Source organism: Orbicella faveolata, unplaced genomic scaffold (genome assembly GCF_042242905.1).
Source record: "Orbicella faveolata isolate gen_17 unplaced genomic scaffold, um_ofav_v1 contig_12, whole genome shotgun sequence".
Taxonomy (NCBI): domain Eukaryota; kingdom Metazoa; phylum Cnidaria; class Anthozoa; order Scleractinia; family Merulinidae; genus Orbicella; species Orbicella faveolata.
This window is the reverse complement of record NW_028301539.1, coordinates 8360001-8381355: the sequence shown is the minus strand read 5'-3', so window position 1 is coordinate 8381355 and position 21355 is coordinate 8360001. Positions and strand designations below refer to the sequence as shown.

Below are 21355 nucleotides of genomic sequence, written 5' to 3'. Positions count from 1 at the left end.
TCCGCAAATCAAATTGTTTAGGCACGCACTCTCTTTGGCGTTCCAACGCCGCCAAAATTCAAGCTTTGCCCTTTATCTTTCTCTCGGCTCGTGAGCCGGCGGAATTCAACAAATCCTGCAATCTGATTGGATCCTGGAGCGGGCGGAATTTTCTCATCCGGACGGCCACAGCGGGCGGAATCGGTCAAGTTGATCTATTTTCGTGAACGAATTAGCGGTAATCGTCAATTCAACGACAAAGCTGCGTAAAAAAACCCTCTTGTAAGCCAATTTACCCCAAGAAAAAAAGATAAAAATGTTATTGTCCGGCTTAGGGTCGGTCCGTATAGTAAAAAACTGTGACCTCGGGCTTGAAAATGCTGCAGCATTTTCAAGACCTCGGCCACAGTTTTTCCCTATACGGACCTTCCAGCCGGCCAATAACATATATTTATCCACGCATACCATCATTCACTGGCGACACTCAAATATTCAATTGAAACATTCTAAACTTCACCTACAATATTCATGTCAGGCGTTTAAAATACGCTCACAACATTCAAACATACCCTCCAAACATTCAGTCAATCAAGTGAAACATTCAAAGCAGGCATGCAAAATCCACTTACAACATTTGGACATGCACTTTAAACAAGCGGTTATTCAATTCCAACTTTCATTTCGGGCATTCGATTTTGAATTCGACATTCCATTCAAACATTTGATTATTCAATTGGAACATTCAATTCGCCATTTCCACATCCCCCATAATACACCTTGTTTGCCCTCCAAAATTCTGCATAACCTTTGTTTCCCATTTCTCCTGGGTATTACAATCATTCCAAGAGAAACTGAAGACAATGCTAATGGAAACTTTTGGGGGGCAAACAAGGTGTATTATGGGGGATGTAGAAATGGCGAATACGAATATTCAATCCAAACATTCAACCCTAACATCCTTTCCAGGGTCATCCGACCAACATCCGGGACGCTTGGCGTCGAAAGGCGAAGAAGAGAGAAGTCAGATTTAGAGGTTTTATGTGTAGCTTGCGAATTTTTTCAGCGTTTTCAGCGATTTTTCCAACGATTTACATAAGGTAAGAGATAAGTTATCTCTATCTATAGTTTGCATTTCTAAACTAGATTGTTTCTGTTCTATTTTTTATTTATTATTATTATTATTATTTTTGGCTAGTAATCTGCAGACATTTGTACTGTACGATCCACCAGGAGTAACCGATGTTGACGTCGTCGATTTTACGTAATTCCTACATCGTGCGAAAATTAAAATTAATCTCCCCCAAACAAATGTAGCATGTTGTCAATCGATCGTGAATATTTATCAGTTTCGATCTCTAAATTTCAGTGGATCATTTTCACTATCACGCAATAAAAAAATAAATCGAAAACCCATTCAGCAATTGAAAACGACAAACGCCAGTAAGGCCGATGTTTACCCAACTCTCCAATCGTGGACGCCACGAGATGATATCCTGCGCTATTCTGCGTGCAGGGATCTTTCTAAGCTTAACCTGGACATCTTCAGCTATCTTTTCCTGTGAGCGTCTCTTTCTTCTCCTTAACCTACTCTCGACGAGTTCTTTATATCTCCTCAATAGCACATCAGACTTCAGATTTCCTCGATTTGAAATGTATCGTTGCTTCCTATAAACACGAAGAACGCCGTGTCTGGCAACTTGAACATCGACATAGTCTGGGTCGGGCACCGGTCGTAATGGTATATCATTTACAACAGAGACACCAGGTTGCAAAAGATGCTCCAGGCAAAGCATAAAATCAAATTCATCAGGACCTTCTACTTTAAGATCTTCAAAATAACTGCCGCTAGGAATGACAAAGTTCTTAAACAGAGGATCCTCGCGGCCGATATATTCGGAGGCTTAGTCGACTAAACTTTTGATTCTCTCCTCAATTTCTTTCACTTCTTCGTGTTCCCTATCGAAATCTGCCTCGTTGTTTAAATTTTCTAAATAATCGCCCCGGAAACGTTGCATTTTAAGCTGTGGACAATGGTTTTAAGTTACGTTTTCGGATCATAAAGTAGGACACTTCCGGTTTTCGCAGAAATACACGCGGGTTCAAACTAGATAAGCTGGAAACTATGGGTTACACCGCCAAAATTCAAGCTTTTATCCACGCTTACCATCATTCACTGGCAACATTCAAATATTCAACTGAACCATTCTAACCTTCAATTACAGCATTCACGTCAGGCGTTTAAAATACACCCAAGACATTCAAACATACCCTCCAAACATCCAATCAATCAAGAGAAACCTTCAAAGTAGACATGCAAAATCTAATTGCAACGTTTGGACATGTACTTCAAACAAACGGTTATTCAATTCCAGCTTTCATTTCGGACATTCGACTTTCAATTCGACATTCCATTCAAACATTCGATTATTCAATTGGAACACTCAATACGAATATTCAATCCAAACATTCAATTCGAACATTCGATTCGAAAATTAGACATTCAATTGTAAAATTCAATACAAACATTCGATTATTCAATTCGAACATTCAATTCGAATATTCAATCTAAACATTCAATCCAAACATTCAGTCCAAACATTCAACCCAAACATTTAAATCCGGGACGTTTGGCAGTCGGAAGACGGGAAAGAGAGGAGTCAGATCCAGAGGTTGTACGTATGGCTTTAAGAAATTTTTCAGCGTTTTCAGCGATTTTTCCAACGATTTATATTAGGTAAGAGATAATTTATCGCCATCAAAAGTTTGCATTTCTGAACTAATTTGTTCCTGTTCTATTTTTTTTTCCTTTTGGCCGGTGTTTTGCAGAAATTTGTACGGTACAATCCACCAGGAGTGACTAATGTTGACGTCGCCGATTTTACGCGATTCATACATCGCAAGAAAATTAAAATTAATTCCCCTCACCAGACAATCGAGCAGTCCCTAAAATTCAGTGGATCGTTTTCACTATCACGCAATAAATAAAGTAAATCGAAAAACCATTCAGTGAGTGAGGTTAAGAAAATGGGATATTGTAGGAGATAAATAAAGTAGTCATAGGTCTCAGCGTTAGCCCACACTTCAGATATATTTGTCGAAATGTTGTGCACAAATCTACAGAGCCCAATATGGATTGCCATATTGAAGTACATTTGTGGTACACCAATATTTACTTATTTGTTTATTTATTTGTTATGTATTTATTTCTTTTTTATTTATTAATGGCCCAAATTAAGTTAATTGCCCAAAGTATAATGACAGTTACTTTATGTCACGCACCAGCACAACTCTGAAATTCAAAATACACTACAAGTTCAAAAATAACTGATCTTTTAACCAACTGGTGCAAAATCGTTTTCACATTAATACATCAGATACCATTTCAGAGTGTTGACATCTTTTCTTTAGAGATTCATGTCACAGTTACAAAGATGCAGGAAAATTTTAACAGATCTACACAACCGAATCTCAGAGCTGGAGAGAAGGCAAGTTTCAGCGGCTCAGGGTGTCAGACACAGCAGTATCAAATGCAGGGACGAGGCGAGCCACTTTGGCCTCTCCTACATCTGTAGCAATCTGCAAACAGTCTTCTGTCACCCAGCTGTGAGCCAGCCTGCAACTACAACAGTTTATGCTGGGCCTTTATCAAACTAATATGCAGCAGCATCTACTAGGCGTTCATCAAGCCATCCTGCAGCAGCTTCTGCAGGACCTTCATTGGGTTTTATTAGAACACAAGCGGAACCGGAACACCAGCGTGTATTTGACTGTATGCCCGGAGTGCTGAAACTTGTCCTGTCTCCAACTAATGTAGGAATCGCGTAAAATCGGCGACGTAAACATCGGTTACTCTAACTTACTCCTGGTGGACCGTACAGTTTGGATTGAATGTTTAGATTGAATTTTTGGATTGAATGTTTGAATTGAATGTTTGGATTAAGTCTTTGGAGTAAATGGTTGGATTGAATGTTCCAATTGATGTTTAAATTAAATATAGAATTGAAAGTCGAATGTCCGAATTAAAAGTTGGAATTGAATAACCGCTTGATTAAAGTGCATTTCCAAATGTTGTAAGTGGATTTTGCATGCCTGCTTTGAATGTTTCTCTTGATTGACGGAATTTCTGGACAGTATGTTTAAATGCTGTGAGTGTATTTTAAACGTCTGACATGAATGTTGTAAGTGAAGTTTTGAATGTTTCAATGGAGTATTTGAATGTTGCCAGTGAATGATGGTATGCGTGGATAAAGGACAAAGCTCAAATTTTGGCGGTGTTGGAACGCCATAACTCTGGGCAACCTGAATTGTTTGATTTAGGCACGATGCATTTCATGCCATGACTGAGTCACACACGTGATTGATTCGTGATGATAAAGTTCATTTAAAAGTTTTTGGTTAAATACAAGGATTTACTTTGTGTAATATAAGGTTACTTAAATTTAACTCAACAAATATTTTTTTTGAGAGATGACATACAAGTGGAACCCGGAACTGAACAAGTGATGGAAGCCAAGTTGGAGAATGGATATTATCGTAAGTCCCGGGATTTTAGAGGAAGCAAGGGAACTGAGGGGTAAATCAGAAATTAATATAGCTCGTTCTTTAGTGATCCCCAGGGATAGACTGACCATGGTTCGAGTTGCTAAACTCTTAGATAGGCCCGTCAGACTGCGGTCAAATTTTCCTGTCGCTGAATATCAACCCATTGGCAGTGTGGATGGCCGCGCTGTTGCCATGGAAACGGATCCAGATTTCACAAGTGCCTCCCATCCATCTTGTTCGGTTATTGACAGACCAGTAGAGAAAAGAGCAGCCAATGAAGGAGGGAAAGTGGAAATCAAGTTTACAAGGTAGCCTGGACGGGCTGTCAAGACCAGAGAGGACAATTTTTGTCTCTAGCAGCAGGATAGGAGGACATCTTTGCGAAGGACAGCTCTGATTTAGGAAAGTCGGGCCTCTTAGAACATGTCGTCGACACCGGTGATTGCAAGCCAGTAAAACAGCAACTAGATGAGCTGTTAACTACAGGCAGGGATGAACCGTCTCAAAGTCCATGGAGCAGTCCAGTGGTGCTTGCAAGGAAACATGAGGGGACATATCGTATATGCATTGACTTCCGTAAAATCAATCAATTTAGAAAGAGGGATGCCATACCCCTGCCTCGGACAGATGATTTGTTGGAGGCCTTGGGTTGGGCTGACTGGTTTTCTAGCCTGGACTTGGCTTCGGGGTTCTGGCGGATGCAAGTTAAAGAAGAGGATAGGCCTAAAACAGCTTTCTCCACTCGTCGTGGACAGTTTCAGTGGACAGTTATGCCATTCGGATTGACAAACGGACCAGCTAGCTTCACCAGATTAATGAATCATCGTCTGGGCTCCTACCTTTGAAGATCACATCAACCGTCTGCGGTTGGTGTTTGATCGTGTAAGGGCTGCTGGTTTGAAACTGAAGCCAACCTCGGAATGCAAAACGTTGCTCGAAACGAAATAAGTTGCTCGAAATACAAGAAGTTGCCAAAAAGTTGCCGAGCAACTTGTGGGAAGCTTTTATACCCATAAATTACTTAATTTTTTCATTTTTTCATTCATGGTTTAAACATATCGTTTTCTAATGCTTTGACAATCATAATTTTGTACATGGTCAAATTTGCATACCGTAAACTGTTACTTTAAGGCATCCCGCATCCCACATCCCCCTTCCCCCGTTTATAGGCTTATCTATCTGTAAACAAAATATTACTTGCGTCCATAAGCGGCCCCGGATATAAGCCCCCGTCTAGTTTAAAATGAAATGAGTTCGATTTATTATAATGTTTTTTATAGCTTTATTGAAAACCCAGTATATGAACAAGCGGTTCCGAACGGAAAAGCGAAGTCAGCAAACTTCACTTAATGGCAGCAATATCTATATCAATAGGTGAACGACATAAAGATCGTGTTCATGAAAAACAGTGACTTGAATATAAGTGTTCTACAAAACTATATTTGTGCTATCCAAATAATTGTTGTTGTCGATCTGTTGAGAACTGAAAAGTCAGCTGAAATGTTTGCATAAATAACCCCAAAACAATTCCTTTAGAGGAAAATGCTAATTTAATACTTTAATAGGAAGCGTCAGCTTCAACTAGATGGACATGATTCGTTTCACAGTGGTGAGTTTCTATCGATATTGTTGATCTGCTATCTAATTTTATTCTTGCAAGTGTCCTCATACTTAGTTTTAGCTCGGTCTAATCTCTTCTACCGTCATTTTTCATGCTAAGCATAAAACAAAGTGTAAAGAGCGAACTCATGCAGTTCAGAAAGATTTATCAACCATAAGGGATGGATATCAAAACTGAAAGGTTTTAATTATTCCGGAGTTATAAACTTCATCACAATACACACCGAGTTGGAGAATTGACCCTTGCACATAGCAGCTATTCAAATATTGTAAAATTGTTTCATCTCGAGATAATCCCACAAAGTATCACAATGCTTTCTCACACAATGATTCGAGTTTTCTAGAATTATAAGCAATCAGCAGCTATGCCATAGCTGTTATTTCGCCTACTGCCGAAATAATTATCATCATGCTACAAACAATATACGCTTGCTGAAAACGGAGTCTTGCATTGTTGAAGGAAGGAAGGCAAAGAACATCAAGGAGTTAAAGCGAACGGGAAGTCAAAGAAGACAATCACACAGATTCCGATGTGAAACCGGCTGATACAAGATGTCGTAATTACAGTCGCGTGGTTAACGGCCTTAACAAAGAAAATCATCCGCCCCCGGTACTACGTTTTATTTCCAATTTAGGTGCAAGAAGAGTTAGGAACAATTTTGAATTATTTGAACTCATTATGGATCGTAGGGTTTCAACCTGGAACAGGGCTTTTGTGGGTCTGTTTACAAGCCATTACATTTAATTTCCCCGTCGCTGAAACCGGCTTTAAAATGAAAAGAGCTTATGATAAGTTTAAACTTCTTCAACGTAGTTTCAGTAATTTAATGAGGAAAACATGATGCAGTGAATTATTTTATCATGATCAATTAACAGATAATTTAAGAACCAAATCTAGAAAACGCAGCGGATTTGAAATTGTGATGTGAAACAAATTGCGTGCTAATTATATTCTCATCTGCTTTTATCCTCACCTGCATGAAAGGAGGCAGTCTAACTATTCAACTTCTAAGGATTCGTTAGCACCTTTTTTTAATAAACGAAATCGATTTTCTTTATTGAGGATAATAAGCTGCTCTTTTGAGAGCTTAAAATAGGAATTACCTTTACAACGAAAATCGATGTAGACTTCCTCTAAGGATTTATACAGGAAGTGGGCTGGAATTCTTTCTTACTCTGTAGGGAGTTTTTTAAAAGTGCCCCAAATTTGGTCGAAAACTAGTCTCACAAGACACCTCAAGGGGCTGATATACAACGATCAAACGAGCAATGAAGTTGAAACTTCGACATATTACATAAGTCTGCATAAAGACTTTGTGTGTGCACAGGCGGCCCAAGCTCACAAATGCAAGGAGTTTTTTTTTTTTTGATCTTTATGCGAACGTTCAGCGCGCGAAACGTGACACGGTTACGGCGCACATCTGCTATTACATAACGACCGAGTTTGGTTACCCGAAACGTGACCTTCCCCTTGCAGTATCTGGTGGTGTTGTGTTCCAACGGTTTGAATTTATAAAGGTTTGTATGGGGAAAAACGGTAATCGACATTATAGCTGAAATTTTGGTATTTTTGCAATAAAAATGACTCACCTCAATGCCTTGTTGTCTTTTCTATTGTCATCTCGCTTCTCAGCTCGATCCGAAGCCTTTTAAGCAAGTTGTCGCTTTTGGTTTTCCTCTATCTACTGGGCGCGGTCGCAAAGGTCGAAACCTCCTTTGAGTAGCAAACCGCTGGCCTTCCGTTCTTGCGGACACCGCGGAAATACGTTTTTTGACGTCACAGTAACTGGTCAGTGGTCATCACCATCAGGTTGTGCTGTCCTTCGATCGATCAGTTCTCCGAGATCAGTATTTTGGTTCGTTTTAAGGTCGGAAATATCCTTGATACTTCTCGTTATTGGTGAGGTTGACGTCCTTAAAAGGGTTTTTAATACTCAAACAATGTTCCGGTAATGAATAGGGGTACAGGGGAGTCATTTTGTGTGGAGTAATGTGTAGTTTGCTGACTCGAGCCTGGATCGTGTTACTTCAGTCGCCCTGGCCTCAGAATTGTCGAAAACAACGATGGGTATCCAGCAAAGCAGAAGATTGGTTCTGTATGAAGCTTTTGCAAGGATTTTGAAGACTAGTTGGATTAAAAGTGTAATTTGCATGAAGTGGTTAAGGTACATGTAAGTCGGAACCGTTTTATTCACACTCAGTTTACGCCGACATGTGGTGCTTGTTCAGCTAGATTATATTTCGCAACGCGTCAAAGAAACTTTGATAAGAATTTGTCTTTAAAGACTGGCTTGTTTGGCGTTTCTATCACCTTTCTGACTTTCTGCGCCTTTTGGAACAGGTGAAATAATTTTTTTGTACCTGCCGTTTGCTGTCAGAATAAAACATTTGTTCATTTCATTCACAAGATATTTCTCTGTCATTAAAGATTGTTTAAGTCTACATTTATATATAATGGTGACGTTTGCGAAGGGAGTAGAAATCGAAAATATTGTGATTTGTTGGCCGCAGCGAACGCTGGAAATACTGAAAACATTCAAGACCGCTCAATATGTTCGGTTCATAAACAATTTTTCCTCGCTTGAGGTCTTTTTTGTTTACATTGATTACATGTTGATAGTACATGGAAATTTTCAAGACCGTTTCCTTGTACATGTATGCACAGGTAACTAAATATTTTAAAATGCCCAAACACCTGAATTTGTTTACACGAAACCGCTTCCACTTATGGGATGTGGTCAAGTTTCACATCTTTTGATGCTGAAAAGACATTCAACATTTCAGAGAGGCAGTAATCAACTCTTCAATGAAACCCACTAGTTTATTTTGTTTACTCAGTCATATGAAGCTTTTCGATTTCTATTTCCCTCTCTTACATGTGCAGTGTATCAACTGTTATAAATAATTGACTATTGTTGTTTTTGCTTTCATTTAATTTAATTCAGATGAGCTTTGCTCAATCACTACAAAATAATTTTTACATTGTATGTGCTTAATGAATCAGACATGTACATATCATGTGCTTTGAATCAATATGAAATTAATTATGATCCCCTTAGTCATAATATTGTATCATCCTCCCTTCTGTAAGATTCTTACTTAACTTGTAATCACTTTATTACAAGACATTATAACACCTGATGGTAATAAATTATATAATTGTATGTATTTTTTTTTTTCCTGTGATATTTGGCTAACAAGTGGGTTTGTTTATGCCACTGTGTCTCTGAATTGGCTTACTGTCGTCTACAAACCATTGGTAATATATCTTCGCTACATCCAACTCAGATACTAGACACAAAAGCATGTATTAAAGAACATACATTTCTTACAAATTAATATTTATTGCATTTAGTTCATCACTTAAGTTCTACAACATTGCTTTTCTCCAGTGAGAAATTTTGTGCAAAGTCTGAAGTTGTAAGTTGCAAAAACAAGTTCCGTCAGTAGTTGCGTATCACTTAAAATCAGGCTTTGGTACTGTAAACTGACCGGCAGAAAGCGAGGAAATTAGAAATTGTCTCAAATACACAAGTGATAAAAGAGATAAACTTGACTGAAATCTACAGACTCCTTTTTTTAGGTTTAGGGTTAAGGTTAGGCCTAAGGGGCAAGGTGGGAGGTGCGGTGGCCTTGTGGTTAGTGCGCTCAGCAATGGATCGAGCGGCCTGTGTTTGAGCCCTTGTCAAGGACATTGTGTTGTGTTTTTGGGCAAGACACTTTTACTCTCACGGTGCCTCTCGCCACAAAGGTGTACATATGGGTACTGGTGAATTTAATGCTGGGGGTAACTCTGTGATCGACTAGCATCCTGTCTGGCAGGGGGTAGTAGAAATACTCCTAGTCGGTTCATGCTACAGAACCCGAGATAAGCCTGGCCTGATGGGCCACTTGGCTCTATGCAGACTTTACCTTTTACTTAGGGACAAGGTACTGCATCAGTGGGGGAAGAGACAGCGGAGTCAGAACCTCCCACTTCCCATACCCTGTTCTCTCACTTCCCATACCTCTATCTCTTGACTCCCACCCTTGTTTGTCCTGCTCCTGTCCCCTGTAAATTAAGAGACTCAAAACACATCTTAGTCATTAAGCTGCACACCCCTTGGGCATTTCCTTTTCCTTCGTTTTCAGCCTTGCTACTCTTACCCATGTCTTTCAAGTGAATGACCTATGACATAACCACTGTCAAAGGGTTTCATTTTGGGCCTCATTTTGAGCCCAAGGGTAAATTTTTCTTTGCCCGTCGGCCTAGAAGTCTCTAAAGACACTAAATGAAAGTCAAGTAACATTTTCAGTTCTTGTTTTTGAAAGTATTTGAAGCCTTAATGAATGACAAAAATTAGCATTTTGCATTTCCCTCTGGATTCCTGCCCCTATTCTTCCGGGCTCCTGTCCCATATTCTCCCGGGCTCCAGCCCCCTGCCTCTCCCCACCATCAACAGATGGCTGAATTAATGTTCAGGAGAGGAGTTGCCATATGGAGAGCATTGGTCAGTGTTCTCTCCGTTGGTGTTTTTACAGCATTGGTGTTGTGGAAATCATCCATGGACAGTATCGAAAAGGATTTTTGCTGAGCCAAAATCGAAAAAAATGTACAATAGAAGAAGTTTTCTATTGGGAAATCCAGATAATAGTAATATGTACACAAATATTAATCTTAGAAAGTTATACAGAGTCTCAGGCTCTAATGTAATGTGGTCAGAAATTATCTGGGTGGCCTTACAATCAGAAGATTGCTGTGTGAATACAGGGGGGATAACCTATTTATAACTAAAAATGAAATTCATCCATTGAGTTTTAATTGGAAGTTGTTATTACCCAGATTTTATGGTATTGTTATTGTCTTGCAATAACATATGCATGTAGTTTTAATTACCCTTTTAACAGCTTTGTATAGGCCCTTTGCGGCTAAGCCATCACATGACCTACTTTTCATAAAATTATGGGCTATAACTTAACGAATGCCAGAAATGGAAAAAGCATGTCGAAAATATCAAAATGGCCAAGTCTGAGGCCCCCATCATCAGAAAATGAGATTTTATGATGGTCTGAATTTTTGAAAGAATAAGAAGATTTGTATGAGAAAATGTTGCTGGAGAGCAAGACCTTGCTCTCCAGCAACATTTTCCATATGAATCCTCTAAATTTTCCGAAAATTCAAACTATGGTATAAACTTACTCGTTTTTTCCTGGGGCCTCAAACTTGGCCTCTTTGGTATTTTCGATGCATTCTTTCCATTTCTGGCATTCTTTAACTTATAGCCCATAATACAAAAAAACTTTTTAGGAAAAATTTGGTCACGTGACCCCAGCTGCAAAGGGCCTATTCCATGTCTTCTGCCATCTTAAAATAATCAGATGTCATGTACTTCTTGTGGTTTTTTCTAATAGCTAAATAGCTTTTTTTCTAAACTCTAATAGCTATGCAACTAGTTTAAAATAATTTTCACACTTTAGAGGCGCTAAAAGCAAAATACAGAACTGCAACAATTCGAAATTATGACAAGAAACAAAGACACAGTAATAAACATGAAAATTTAAAATTTTATTTTCGCCAGCCTTAAGCTTACTGAAGTACAGTATAATTAAAATTGGATATTTTATGATAAAACATACCTCGGTGAATTCTTCCCCGAGTTAAGGCCAGATTTTGAACCCTTTTAGGGATTCAGTCCTACACTTTTACACCAACGTGTCCAAGATTTATACGAAGCACTGCTTCGATTTCGGCCCACTTGGTCCATAATTCGGTGATACCGAGTGGAGACAGGATGACCGTGTTTACTTACGCGAGTGCCCCCAATCGAACAAGTGGACGAACACGAGCTTGTCTTCTCGACGAATTTGATCGAAATGCCGTTGACATACCGATTCACATGGTTCAAGCCCATCAATTCAACAAACTTGAGAAGTTGATGTCCTCAGAACACCGCTACAGCAACACAAAAGCTGTTCAGTTTTAGCCTTAGCGCACATCGTAACGTAAATTGCCACTGGCTCGCCGCTTGCGAGCATAAACTTTCACGAAACAACAACAATTTCACACCGTGTGCAAGTTTAGTTTGGCTTTGGCACAATATATAATATTAACTGAGAACTATCCATCAAATGAGCGGAGTTTAAAAGCTAAGTTTACAGTGTGCGACACTTAGAAAAAAACTGTAAAATTTAGAGGTATTCAAATCAGATAAGTCTCAAAGGAGCGCTATTGTTTTCGCTATTGTTTAGTTAAAAAAAGAACTGTATGCATAATAAATGTATGGGGTTATACGGAAATCTTGCCAAGACAGGCTTTTCCTGCATCGTTTCTTCATCATGAAGGTTTACGAATTGAAGCTTTTCCTATGGTTAATCACTGCTTTGTACGAAGTCTTTGGAGACACAGGTAAAGTATGATAATTTTCGGTCGTGAAAAGGTTCGATATGGGGGTTGATATTTTCTGGGTGCAACTTCAGAATACCCGGCCACTTTATTTACATGTGCCGGTGTGCTTTCAAGAACGAGGTATATAACAATAGTTGCTGTTCTTATTCAATGAGATGCTAATAACTGGCCGGGTATTCTGGAGTTTAGCTATTTTCACTGCGCGAAAAGCCAAATATTCGGGTCCGAATTCGCTCGAATACGGATCGGCTCACGCCGCGTATGCCGCAATGTTCTGACGTATTCGATTACGGCTGACTCGAAATACACCTGGAATATTCTAGAGGAATCCGGCCTGTTTTTCCGTATTCAAATTTAATACTCGTGAATGGCTCGAAGTGTTCGATAAATCATACGGGCCACGTTTTGGTAGATTAATGTTGCATTAGATGTTCTTCGAAGATATAGCGATCATTTATGACTCGGACATTTTCGAATACTCTCAGTTGTTCGAGAGTTTGCGACTGGAAAACGCGATGCACGACGCCACTTCTGACGTGAACGTCTTCGAATACTAATGAATACGTCAAGTATGCTCTAATTTTCGAGAATCGCACGCTATGAATACAAAAGTTGTGTCACATTTTTCACAGCCAAAGATGTATTGCGTCGTCAAGAACGGGTTTTATGCAGGTAATATACGCTACCGCGTAGTTCATTCAGACAACACGCTAGCTAGTGTTCCAAAGCGTCCGACTGGAACACGAAACTCATGCGAAGTATGAAACGTGTTCATGTTTAAATACTGAGGCATACGTGAGGTTTTAAGGTATTCTAAACGACACACTTCAAGTGTTCTGTGTTCGACTGGAACATGAGACTCATGCGAAGTATGAAACGTGTTCATGTTTGAATACTGAGGCATACGTGAGGTTTTAATGTATTCTAAACGACACACTTCAAGTGTTCTGTGGTGTTCGACTGGAACACGAGACTCATGCGAAGTATGAAACGTGTTCGTGTTTGAATACTGAGGTATACGTGAGGTTTTAAGGTATTCTAAACGATACACTTCAAGTGTTCTGTGGTGTTCGACTGGAACACGAGACTCATGCGAAGTATGAAACGCGTTCATGTTTGAATACTGAGGCATACGTGAGGTTTTAGGGTATTATAAACGACACGCTTCAAGTGTTCTGTGGTGTTCGACTGGGACACGAGACTCACGCAAAGTACGAAACGTGTTCATGTTTGAATACTGAGGCATACGTGAGGTTTTAAGGTATTCTCCACGACACACTTCAAGTGTTTTGTGGTGTTCGACTGGAACACGAGACTCATGCGAAGTATGAAACGTGTTCATGTTCGAATACTGAGGCATACGTGAGGTTTTAAGGTATTCTAAACGACACACTTCAATTCGTGTCTCCTGTTCGACTGGAACACGAGACTCATGTAAAGTATGAAACGTATTCGTGATTGAATACTGACGCCAACTGAGGACCCATACCAAAGCTTGTATATCCCCCAAACTGTGTTCAAACTGCCGAGTGTAACACACTTTTAAATTCCTTTGGATTCCTAACAAAACCCACCCAAAAGAAAGAAAATTACCAGGACAATATGGATGTTATCCCAACAAAAAGTAAACAACTGCCTTTATGACATCTTCATTTCATTTCAAATAATACTTTATTAATACTGAAATAATAAAACTTATGTTACTTGTTCGTGTATGTTTATTTTCATCAAACTATGGAAGAATTTACATTGCCAAGACCCTATGTTATGAAAAAGTATAAGGAACCATCTGAGAAGCAAAACCTAAAAAAATACTATAACATTTTGTATGCATTAACTTTATATCTAGATGCTGCTTTGTTATGAAAAAGCATAACCATCTGAGAAGCAAAGTCTTTAAAAAACACTATAACATTTTTTTTTGCAAACTTTATAACTAGATGCTGCTGTGTTATGAAAAGGCATAATGAAGCATTTGAGAAGCAAAGTCTAAAAAACCACTTCTATAACATTTTGCATGCAACTTTCTCACTAGATGCTGCTATATTATGAAAAAGCAGAAGTTCGGAACCATCTGAGAAGCAGTCTAAAAGAACACTTACATTTTGTATGCAAACTTTAGAACTAGATGCTGCTATGTTACGAAAGAGAATTAGAGATGAATTAATGAATTGCTGCTTTGCATATTTAGAGCGGTTTTCAGTTGAGTGTCGAGAGTAATTAGACAATAACTTTGGTTTTGGTTTTGGTTTTACTACAGTTCGAGATTAGCTGAGAAGTCTAATTGGTAAGTAATTGGTTTTGGTTTTGGTTTTACGACACTCAATTGAAAACCACTCTAACATCATTATTATTTGGTTCAACAATTGGAACCCTCTTAACATTACCATATACCTTTAGAGGTGTCTCACACAAAAGGGATGCAGTGCATCCGATTTAATCTGTAGACATTGTATGTAAACCCCATATCAAATTAAAACTTATAGAGCTGGCCATCAAACTATACCAAGGACTTTCAAATAAAATGAATTGCCAAATTTTTCTAGACATTTTAGTGCTGGCGTCCAAATCATTATTATTATTATCACATTTTGAAAGCTACATGTACAAGTCAAAGTAAACTTTGTTTCTTGTTAATTTAATTTGTTTCTCAGTTTCTGGACACAAAACACTAAAAAAATTGCCTGTGTGTTGCCATATTCAATCGCAGTAAAAAGTTACAGAACATTTCCAAAACAGGATTAAAGAATGGTGGAGTGATCATTCAAAAATCACTCTCAGAGAAAAAATATTTCAAAATAAAAATTAACAGACGTGGATGATCAACTAGCTACTGTCCAAAATTTGGGGCAGACTCACTTTGACTTAGCTTTCAAATTTAAGTGATTTGGATGCTCGCATAGAGAAACCCTGAAAAATTTGACAATTCATTTCATTTCCAAATTCTTGGTATACATGTACGTGTAGATTGATAGCCAGCTTTATTGGCTTTAATTAGACATGCTAAATGGCGTGGGTGCAAGACACTCTGAAAGGTATAGGGTAACCTCAAGACAAAGAGCTGAAAATTCAAACCAAAACCTGAGATCAACACTAAGTGTTGACAGGATTGATGACCAAAAAGGTTTTACAGTCACATTTGGAAAGCTACACTGTAAGCACCGGGGTTTCTAGTGCATGCAAAAACATACTTAAGATGCCTTTGAGAGAAGAGAGAGTTGTGTTGCACATTAATCAAGTTTACAGTGCAAACAAAGTATGAAAGGATGTGAGGGCCAGAGTTTGTGGGCTTAAACACATTAAAACGATTCAAGTAACAATGTTCAAGGTTACAGATTATGTTTCATTTTGCACTGGCAAAGGTAGGCAAGCTCTAGAAACCTTCCATTTTTTGCTAGATATGGTGCAAACCTTTTTATGCATTAATTAATCCAATCAAAATTTGAGTATCAAATTCAATATTGTTCTGAATTTTCAGCTCTAAACCTGAAATGAGTGGCTAATAGTCACTCTGAACAAACAGAATGAACTGATTAGATAACTTCATGTAGACATGCAAACAAATTCCTCCTTAGGCTAATAACCTAAATGAGTAATAAAACTCAATTTTCAATATTTACCTTTGGAAGGAATATGGTTAGTACAGTGGAACTTCGATTTAATGAGCCTCTATATAACGAGGTCCTCAGTATAACGAATGATTTTCATGGCCCCAGTAATAGTAGACTATAGGGAAAAGAACCTTGATACAAAACCCTGTTATAGTGAACATACTTTGCCAATTCCTTGGCACTTCATTATATGAAAGTTTCACTGTAGTTTGACATTACTATAACAGATTGTCTTGAAATTTGTAGTGGTCATCAATGAAAAAGGGTTTACATGTACCTTAATGTAATGTATATATAAAATAACAGATGACGAACTGATCAAATGTAGATTTGACTTGACATTTTATTACTATTTAGTTTCGTACTACACAACTTGTGTGCAGTACTCATCAGATAAAATTGCCAAATGGGAATTTACATCATTACACTGATTTGAAATACACAAGCGACCATTGGAAATGTGATAGCTACAATAAGCGAATGCTTTTCCAAAACAAAGGAAAGTTGGAAATTAGGAATAAACTCTGTTATTATTGAAATACAAGAGAAGATTTAAGATTTAAAGTGCACCTAACCCCCAATTTTTTTTTTCGTTAGAACGAATCTACTTATTATTTGAAATAGTTCTGCGAAAAATTTTTTGAATTCCGTTAAATCCTCGATTTTCTGTGCCACGACGAAATCTCGAAAATAGCTCCAAAACACCGCCATTTTGTTTCACGACCGAGTTTGAGGAGAATGGGTCCAGCGGCTCTTGTGACGTCTACCCAGGAAGGTTGGATATCTCATTTCCTCTCATTTCCTTCAGGATGGTGCAATACACATTCGAAAAGTGCGCAGAAACGCCTTCCAGAGGTGCTATCGGCTGTTGCAGCAATATTCCAGATTTCAAGAAAGATATACTGTACAATTTACTGACGATGATCGGCTAATGGTGCAATAAAGACGTAAACGATGGTTGATTTTGTCGAACCGAAACAAGCGAACTGAACCTGTGAGAACCATTAAAGAACTCTCAATGGAATTTGTTCCGCAGACTTTCGAACGCTATTTTCATAAATTTTCTGCTTAAAGCTAACCAGCAATTTGTAGAAATACTACCTACAACCTATATCTTCCAATCCCGCGGTATTTATAACATAACCGGCAAAGTTGTGTGATCCGGTCATGATCAAGAAGCGTTATACTGATGTGTAAATAGATCGCAACTGTACGCCGCTAACCAACACTTATTTCTCTTTCGATTTAGATGAAAGTCGAAGATTAATCCTCTAGAATTACATGATAACAAAATTGTTAGACTCACAGAGTTTTTCGAAGGTTTGGAAATCAGCAGTGCGACAAAGATAACATAACCGGCAAAGTTGTGTGATCCGGTCATGATCAAGAAGCGTTATACTGATGTGTAAATAGATCGCAACTGTACGCCGCTAACCAACACTTATTTCTCTTTCGATTTAGATGAAAGTCGAAGATTAATCCTCTAGAATTACATGATAACAAAATTGTTAGACTCACAGAGTTTTTCGAAGGTTTGGAAATCAGCAGTGCGACAAAGATTCTGTGCAATAGCGTCGAAAATATGACCGCGTAACATTATCTGCGGACCGCTTAGGGAACACATCCTTTTCGCTTATCCGACGAATTTCACTGCAAACTTTGAGAACAATTTACATTGGTTATTTGGAGTTACGACTTAAAACGTGTGACAATGTGAAATCGGTAATTGTATGAAATGTTTCCTTCCGCCTTTCTTCCCGCAGCTTCAAAAATACAGGTCCAAACAATACGATTTTCAATCGATCGAAGCCAATGTTTTGGAGGTCATCAAGTCTCAAAAACTGCAACACGTACGTCGCTCTTATAAACATGAAGCATTCAACTGAAAGTAGAACACAAACTGGGTTTAACAGAACCTTGACAAAATACATTCTCGCTAAGGACAAATGGAAACGGGCTATAAACACGCGTGGGAATCTTATGTTTAGTTGACGAAATTACCATCCAAAGCAGTCCTTGAGTTTTCTTTCCTGCTTTTCGTTTGCCTGCTCCTCCACTTCGTATCTAGCTTTCCATTCCTAATATACAAGCAGCTCGTCCGCAAAGACGTCTTCCCCGTCGTCGCTTGAAATATTGTAAATTGCTCTCAAAGCTCTAAGCAGTGAGTTCACAGTTGTCGAACGTGCTCGATCGAAGTTTATTTCGGAGCCTTCCGAATCGAAACTTAACTCTGACTCCAGTGACGAAAAAGAAATGATTCTGAGACAAAACTTGGACGTTTTAGTCCCAAAATACATCGGAACGATTAGTTTTGCGTTCTATTTTCTCGAGCAAATACAGAGAGTTGACTGAGGCGCTATTGTGTTTGGTTCCTGGGTAGACGTCATCAGGTACCACCGCCCCAGACTCCCTAAAACGCGGTCGTGAAACACGTAATCGCGACTTTGAAAGGGCATAGAAAATCGAGGATTCAACCAAATTCAAAAATTTCTTCGCCCAAATGCTTCAAATAAAGTCTAGATTTGTTTTAGCGAAAAAAAAAATTTGGGGTTAGGTGCACTTTAAAATTTAACATTTAACATTTTTCAGGAGGAATTTGTTTGCATGTCTACATGAAGTTATCTAATCAGTTCATTCTGTTTGTTCAGAGAGGCTAACTCAGGTTTACAAATAATAAAGTACTTCTCCCAGAGGCGTAGGTTACATTGATTTGAAGTGGGGTTACAGGTTACATGGGGCAGCCTCCAAGTGACTTTGACAATAAATCAAAGTTCAAAGTCACTTGAAAGATTTTAAAGCAAGCTGCCCCATATAACCCCACTTCAAATCAATGTAACCTATGCCTCTGGGAGAAGTACCTTTGTAAACCTGAGTTAGCCTCTCTGAATAAATGGAATGAACTGATAACTTCATGTAGACATCAAACAAATTCTTCAGGAAAAATGCTAAATTTTAACTTTTAAAGCTTCTGTTGTTACACAATAGTAACAGTGTTTATCTATAACTTCCAATTTTCCTTTTTTTTGTAAAAGCGTTCACTTATTGTAGCTATCATATTTCCAATGGTTGCATGTGTATTTCAAATCAGTGTAATGATGTAAATTCGCATTTGGCAATTTTATCTCATGAGTGCTGCACACAAGTTGTGTACTACGAAACTAAATAGTAATAAAATGTCAAGTCAGATCTACAGTTGCTCAGTTCGTCATCTGTTATAATCACGCTCTAGTTTACTACTGAGCACTCTGAAGACAGATATGCAAATCACCTTGTTTATATATAAAATATACAGAGACTGACTAGTGAAATGCCAAAATTTACTTGCCAATATAATTTTTCAAAAGCTCTTACAAAAATAAATCTTAAAAAGTCTCCATGGCCCCCTAAATAGTCATTAATACATACATGTATCTTGTAAGCCAGGGTTCTTCCCCACAGGTTTTCCTTTTTTTCTTCAAATAAGGAGGCCAGGGATTATACATGTACATACATGTAAGGCATTACCAATTTTACTTCATCCTATGATTAAAATACAATACGCATGGAAGGTTAGTTAAGTTTATGTGTAAATCCACACTGGGAAACCTCAAATCAAGCTTGCAGTACTAAGAAATATATCATAATAAATCAATCAGTAAATTTTACACAGTAGTTTGATTTAATGGTTTAATTCACCATCATTCCCATAGCTGTCCCTCTTGAAATCAAGGTTACATTTACTTCCAATGTATAACTTCTGCTTGATAAAGAAACATTTACAACCAGAGGCAATTCCATACATCTTAAGCAAACATTACAACTGAACTTTACCCTGGAAACTTAAGCTTAACTTACTCGTACGTACAAGACAACCCGGGAAGACAACAATGGCTTACGTTTTACCTGTTGTTGTTGACTCGTACCTCCGTATGTATCGATGTTTTCACCAGCTGTATGCCACCAAAAACTGCTTGAAATCCTGCACAGTAAAGAAGTGAAGATAAACTGAATTTTGTCCGCCAAAGTAGAGTTTTTAAACGGTGAAAAAGGACCAAGATATCGGTGCAAGCTTCAACATTTCACACCTTTCAAAAAGGACGCCAAAAACTTGGCGCGAGAACCGAGAGAACCTGGTATCTAATGTGGAAAACCGCTGATCCGTGCTTGTTGAAGGTCGGACACTCAGAATGCTGATGTAGGTCGTTTCTCTCATTTCGTTACAAGTCGTTTCGAAACACATTTAAGGTCACTTTCGTTTCAAAATTAACCTCGAGGAAAAAATCTGATTAAAGTGTTTTTCGTAATACATTTTGGGATTTCTTGTTCAAGCGTAATGCAATGTTGATATGATGGCAGGGAGTCGACTGAGGAAGCTATTGGGCCGTTATTTAGGAGTTTCGTTGCCCTGCGGGCTCCGGAGTTAAACTCGTCCCACAGAGAAAAGATATTTATCTGAAGGTCTCGGAACTTTCTCCACTGAATACACCAAAACGTCTCCGAAACGAACTTGATTCCTCTTACTAACCAAACTTTGCGCAGCTTTACGTGTCTCTAGTCAGTTTAACTTTGCGGAACTTAACGTATCCCGTAGTGTCCAATTTGTGGTTTCGAGCTGTGTTAACCATTTCAGACGAGACGGGTCACACAAAGAGAAATCGCTTTGTAGTGATTATCCCGAAAACGTCGGTCAAAACCGAATGAGTGGGATTCGAAGTTACAACAAAGCGTGTAAATTTCTTGACTCAAGCAAAACACATGCGCTGCGCCGACAACATGAACCAAAAAAGTACAATTGTTCTGGTCAACGAACGAATACACGATCCTACTCCTGCGTATGCCCATATTCGATAAGAATTTTCCAGGTCCACGTCACGGTTGTACACGCCATGAATACTCTAGAATTCTATAACTTTGGCGTCAAGATCACGTATTCCAGGATAAAAGTATACACGCGCAGATCGCATATACTTTGAATTCATAGTCTAAATTTTCCTTCCAGGAGAATGCTATGCACCCGAACTGTTACCTTCTTTTATAAGGTTCTTTTTACAAAGGGTTCGCCATCATACTCTAGGATTACGACAGATGTGTGGTATACTTTAACGAAAATCCTCGAACGATTAGGAACGGAGCGTATTCCACCATATTCGACACGAATATTCCAGGTGTACATCATGTGTTGTGTGCGGCTTGAATACTCTAGGATTCTATTGCGTCACAATCACATATTCGAGTCTAG

At 38.6% G+C, this 21355-nt stretch overlaps 1 long non-coding RNA gene and 2 pseudogenes across 2 annotated transcripts in view; 1 reads left to right on the top strand and 2 right to left on the bottom strand.

Moving 5' to 3' along the window:
- Window positions 1-1169: 1169 nt before the first annotated feature.
- Window positions 1170-1994, bottom strand: LOC149116429 (uncharacterized; annotated as a pseudogene).
- A 10307-nt stretch (window positions 1995-12301) lies between these two features.
- The window catches only part of LOC110047731 (ephrin type-A receptor 4-like), a 74953-nt pseudogene continuing 65899 nt past the window's right edge, over window positions 12302-21355 (top strand). The window contains exon 1 of the transcript XR_016205747.1: window positions 12302-12526. The product of XR_016205747.1 is annotated as an ephrin type-A receptor 4-like (transcript). The remainder of the gene's footprint in view (window positions 12527-21355) is intronic.
- LOC149116428 (uncharacterized) lies at window positions 19149-20392 on the bottom strand. The gene is made up of 2 exons (XR_016205406.1): window positions 20020-20392; window positions 19149-19656 (listed from the first exon to the last, which is right to left on the bottom strand). It is a non-coding gene; the product is annotated as an uncharacterized LOC149116428 (long non-coding RNA).